General features: G+C 33.9%; 1 long non-coding RNA gene across 1 annotated transcript; it reads right to left on the reverse strand.

Moving 5' to 3' along the window:
- Window positions 1-3,429: 3,429 nt before the first annotated feature.
- Window positions 3,430-5,338, reverse strand: LOC138337726 (uncharacterized). Its single transcript, XR_011211115.1, has 2 exons — window positions 4,796-5,338; window positions 3,430-3,588 (listed from the first exon to the last, which is right to left on the reverse strand). It is a non-coding gene; the product is annotated as an uncharacterized lncRNA (long non-coding RNA).
- Window positions 5,339-6,000: the final 662 nt, after the last annotated feature.

Genomic DNA, 6,000 nt, shown 5'->3' on the forward strand with positions numbered 1-6,000 from the left:
TTACGACGAAAGAGAAATCGTCAAAGCATGAACTCTACAAGGAACTTTCAAATTCAAATAAACATGGATCTTCGATGAAATCAACAACTAAACAAAATAATGGCATACCCAGGTATAGAAGCTAAGACCACATTCTATTTGACAGGGTGATCACACGGGTATGAGCGGCCAATTTAGGGGAAGAAGGACCAAGTAGAAATCTCTAAGAAACAACAGAAGGAAAATCCATACACTACAACAAACTCGACTATCCTGAGCATACTATTCAAAAGTAAAATCAGTAACAAATCACATAACAAACAAACTACACATTAATTAGTTTATTTGGATTATACTCATATTTTGAAAAGAAAGTGACATTAACAGATCAAGAAAGGGTCGGAATAGCAGCCACAAAACCTGCCCCATCCATCCAAACCGATGTTGAGGCCACGAAATAATAGAGACAAAGTCAATAAACACAAAACAACCAAAAGAAAGAATTTGAAGATTCGTAAAGTCTTCAACCTAGGTTGTTAGAAAGCAATTCATTTTTTTAAAAAAAAATGGACGAAAAGAACGCATAAGAAAAAGGAAACCTTTCTGCAGACGAAATCACGAACTAAATGAAAGGACCCATTTCATAAGGAGAAGATGAATCAACAAACCATTTCAATTTTCATACTAAATAATGCACCAAATGAAAGAGCAAGAATCCAAAGTGTGTTTACCTTGTGGGGTGCAGCTAGGTCGGGATGGAACAAGCTTACGGCTACGATATTCTCACCAACATATGAAAATTCAAGTCTCCAATGAAAGAACAAAATTCGGCTGAAGTTCAGACTCAAAACACATAAATCCAAACTCTTCTGCTCACAAACGTATTTAGAGTATTTTTTAACTTACCTAGTGCTTTCCTGGAAAACCCTCCCAAGCTTTCAACTAAGAAAATAGAAATATAACTTCTTAATTTTCCATTAAAAGTAAATCTCTCTCTTAAATTTTTTTCAAAAAATCTCCCCCCCCCTTTTTCAAGAAGAAGAAACCAAAAAATTCCCCCCTCCCCCAAATTGAACGCTAAGGAGAAATATATATAGAGGGTCTATTTAGGGTTCCAAACTTGGGGAAAATGGATATAAATTGGATCGGCCCTAGTCCGATTTCAAATTCAAAATCCTCGGTCTTATCCAAAGAAATTGAATATTCCTTATATTCAATATGATCGAATGAACTTGAGGTAAGGCGGAGGGACGAGATCAATTCTTTGTACTGGGTGGGCGACGTGGAGTCATCTCACCTTGTCAAGGACGAAAGCGCGTCTGGCATTGTTGTTATACATGTATGGCTGTAGAGAGCAGGAAAAGGAGATGGAGACGTTGGTATGTCGTTTTACTCCGTCTTATGTGAACCTTATAGTTGTTCGGGGTGAACACGCCTGCTTGGATGGTTGTTCCATCCTCGCACCGTGAAAATCGTCGCCTATTGCTTCTGCTAAGCACGTGCATCGCTACCGCCCGCATTTTGAGGGTTACGGAAAGCTTTCTCTTTGAGGGTGAGAAAGGGCCGGGTCGAAGGGGAAAGGGTTGGAGAGGAGTGGACTGGAAATTCGAATGGGGTGAATTGGGCTGGACATTTTAAGCTAATTGGGAAAGGTAGGTAATGGGTCATTGAAATGGGTTAAAGAAAGCCCAATATGGTTTTAAAAAAATGGAGTTGTCAAAACGTAACCAAAATTACAATCGCAAAATGGTCAAGTAAATTTCCATTAAGGAGAATTAGACTTGGGTTTTAATTAATCTACGAGCTTCTTAATTTTAACAAGATAAAATAGCTAAGTCAATTATAAACTTAATACTCGAGATATGAGATACTAATTTTGACAAAAATTAATTTAATAAAGCGTTAAGTAAAACTAAAATCTTTTGAGATGATTTTCGAGTATTTTACAGAATGAAGTAACTATAATATAGATAGATAGATAGATAGATAGATAGATAGAGATATAGATATAGATATATAAGTCTAACAAATTAAATTATATTACTAAGAAAAAAAGACTATAGAAATCGATTAACGCTACTTCAAAATGATTTGAAAAACATTTTTATATTTTATAAAGTCAACTATTTCAACTTGTTTGGAATTTAAGAAACTCAAAACTTAATTAACATCTGGGAGGGTCAAAAGTTTGTGTCAACAAGTAGTTCTGGGACTATTCGGGTACACTGAACCCTAGTCCAACTCGATATTATGTTACTCCCAATTAACTAAGTGATTAACAAATTATGACTGAGTTTTTGTAATACTGGATAGCTCAAAAATAAACATGTAAACTTAGAGTATAATAATTAATTTAATAATTATGCATTAATAACTAAGGCATATATAACTGAATGAGTGATATATCTAACCTAGTATGTGTAAATAAAGAACTAAAGAAATATAGAGATAGGGTTCTGAAATCCATGCAATAAACTTACTAGTAACATGATAATCTGATTTGGAACATATAACTAACTAATTCATTATGATCTGTTGTATTTTTAGAAATCGTAGGTCTATTCATAATAAGGTGATCAAGAAACTGACTGACTTCTAGGGACCTAATGGGATAAAGAAACCCACTAATGAAATCTCACATACCGTATCTCATGCAATTTATGTGGAAGTTACAAGAAGCAAATAAGCTCACATCATTATTTATTTAACTTATACATGCTAGATAGGTGATGACCATAATAAACAATTAAAACTACTTTATTTTTAATTAATTAATTAAGTAGGCGAGACTAGGTGATAACATAAATGAACAAATTATAGAGGATACTCGAGAAAGCATAAATTTCAAAAGTAAATATAGAATAGCATTTTAATTTTGTTTAAGGTATCCCATACAAATATAATTAAAACAAATAAAGGGAGGAGACTCTAAGAAACTTTACGGGTCAGCTCTACTTCTTTTATCTGGACAAACAAAATAAATGTTTGTCATTTTACGGCTCAAGGCAATGTCATCATCTTTGTGGAGCCCTTCTACCCCTATCCCACCACCACATGCATTTAATCCTAAAAGGTGCCTATCGTCCCTGCTAAAGTTCCAAGAGGCATTGGGCTCCTAGTAGAATAGTTTAGACTAAAAATAAAATATAATGCCCTCATAGACACCAAGTCAAACATATAGGACGTTCATTTAGCACGTAAATCTCATATTGGCATCTAAATTTTAATATTATCATGCAGATCCTAAAAGTCATGACTATAGCAAATTATGACCAATATTCATGATAAGTTGATTAATATGCCAAACTTATAAAACAAGATTGATTTTAGAACCGATTTAAAAATTCTTGCATGACTTGAGCAAATATAGATAGATTTTAGCAATCAATCATAATTAAATAAACTAAGCTAAGAAAAAGGAAAGAAAAATAATTATCACATATATCCACCTTTTCTTAGACGATCCCCAAATATTTCATATATAAATAGAGAGTTTGAGGGTTATACAAATATTACAAGCCAAAATAAATAATAAATATAAATTTAAAAATACAAAACTTAAATCAACTCATCTCATGGCAACTCTTCAACTTGAACTTCAAGTTCAACCTGTTGAACAAAATAACGCCCAACACGAGATCATAACCGATAGATGTAAACACAAACCTAATCACAACAAACATTACAAATTCAAACAATTCATATAAAATCACACATCGGAATGAGGGATAAGGAAACTGACTCAAATGCTTCCTTTTATTTATTTCAATCATACAATATTCATAATAGATGATGCAAGACGAAAATTCAAAACAATGAAATAATTACTAACTAATTAAGCAGAAATAATTATCAACAATAGAGTGCTTTTAAGGAGATACCCATAGAAACAACACAGCAATACTACAAAGAATGATCCAAAGTTTTGCTAGAGTTATTATTTTTCTTTTGGACAATAGAGAGCAATATACTTTTTTTTAATGATTATTCAAGAGTGGGCCAAAGTGAGAGGTGAGTCAATATCAATATGTGAGAGTGAATTATAATGAAGGGAGGGATCCTATTTATATAGTGAGAAAAAGGAGCATGATTTAGAAGGAAAGGGTATATTTTAGGAACCAATTAGATCACATTTTTCTTATTTTAAAGGAGAGAAAAAATTAAAATTGTTTCAAATTATTTTTACCAAATATGAAAACATGTAAGAGATTTGTCAATTTTAATTAAGGTAAAAGAAATTAATTAAGGTACAGATAATATACAAAAAAAAATTTTAAGACAAGTGATATTTGAAGGATAAGATTACTTAATTCTTACAATCAAATGTCAAAATCCCTGTGACAATAAAATGACCGTAAAATCAGAGAAATTAAAGATCTCTCCTAAATTAGAATACGGAAAGAAAACTTAACATGGAGGACGAATCAAGCAAGACCTTAAACAATAATATGCAAATAGTTGTTTAAAACTCAGAGAAAATCAATTTTTAAAAGATGATGGATGATGACACTGAATCAATATCTACCAAGAATCAAATATCATGTTGGAACTACCATAGGAGAGGAACAGTAAAACCTAACACAATTTTATCAAAATTAATTCCAATGCAAGATTATTCTAATTTGATCAAGCAACAATGAATTAGAGACGCCAAAATATATACTAGTATTCAACATTCACGAGTTGTAACTTGCCGAGCATTTTAACATCACAAAACTATAACAAGAACAAAAATACAGTAACTAACATCATTAGCAAGAATATCTGAATCGCATAAGATGAGTAGGTGGAGTAGTAGTAAAATGAGATAATGTACCGGGGACGAATCTGTTAGAGACCCGTCTTTTGACCAGCTTTAAGCTTTCAAATAGCTCCGCCGAAGTTCTTTTTTTTGTTGGCCGAAGCTACTGTTGCAGGCTGCTATCAATGGAGGTGCGTTGATCGCTTTTGCCTCTTGGCTCTCCTGGCTTATGTCTGTTGCTTTATTAGGAGAGAAGAGAAGAAGCGAGCGGAGAGAGAGGGAGAGAAGGTACTGGAGCTGCTTTTGCTTTTCGCCCTGCCGGAAAAGAGAAAGGAACGGAACAAAGGGAGGAACTAGGGTCATTACCGGCTGGCGCACATGGCTGCTGGTCGGAACCAGCTCTTCTGAGAAAGGCAGAAAAGGAGAAGAAGGAGAGAGAAAGAAGAGGATAGAAGAGAGAGGGCGTCGGAGATGGTGATGAAGGCTAGTGGTTGTCGTCCTCGCCCGTGGCTGTCTTGCTGGAAGAAACATAGGGGATAGAGAGGAGAAGTTGGGGATGGGTTGGTGAGAGGAGCAAGGGTGGGGCGGCTGATCTAGCCTTCTAGAGAAGGAGAGAATGAGAAAAACTTTAGGATTCGGGCTCTTTTAGGTGTCAAATTAGGAAAAAGGGTTGGTTAGATCTAGTCCTTTGATTTTATAAAAGATGAAGGGTTAGGATTTGAACTGAGGTTTTAACTAAAGGATGGACGGTTGAGATTAAAAGATAAGATCTTAAATCATATTGGATTGGATTTGGAATGGCCAAATTTAAAATAAAATGGGCTAGAATTGAAATGAAAGTGTGATTACTATTGAAATGAAATTAGAATTTGAGTGGCTATACTTGAAAGAAATTAGAATAGAATGGGTTAAAATTTAAATAATTTTGAGGAAAGAGAAATGTTATTCAATTAACATACTATAAATATTGTAATTATATTTTATATAGGGATAATTGTATATAATAGCAAACTAATAACCGAAAATGGAGTAGCTACGATTTGATTTAATTGTGCTCCATAGCAAACTTTAGCCAAAGTTTGTCAGTCGTCTCTCTCCAAAAAATCTCACTCGCCACTCTCCCATTCTCGCTCGCCACTCTCCCTCTGCTCGCCTCTCTCGCTTTATACACAGAAGTGTATAAATTGTGTTTCTATTTTGTATAAATTGAGAGAAAATTGTATATACACATGTAAAAATATATACTAGTATTCAACATTCACGAGTTGTAACTTGCCGAG

This window comes from Solanum lycopersicum, chromosome 8 (assembly GCF_036512215.1).
Source record: "Solanum lycopersicum chromosome 8, SLM_r2.1".
Classification (NCBI taxonomy): domain Eukaryota; kingdom Viridiplantae; phylum Streptophyta; class Magnoliopsida; order Solanales; family Solanaceae; genus Solanum; species Solanum lycopersicum.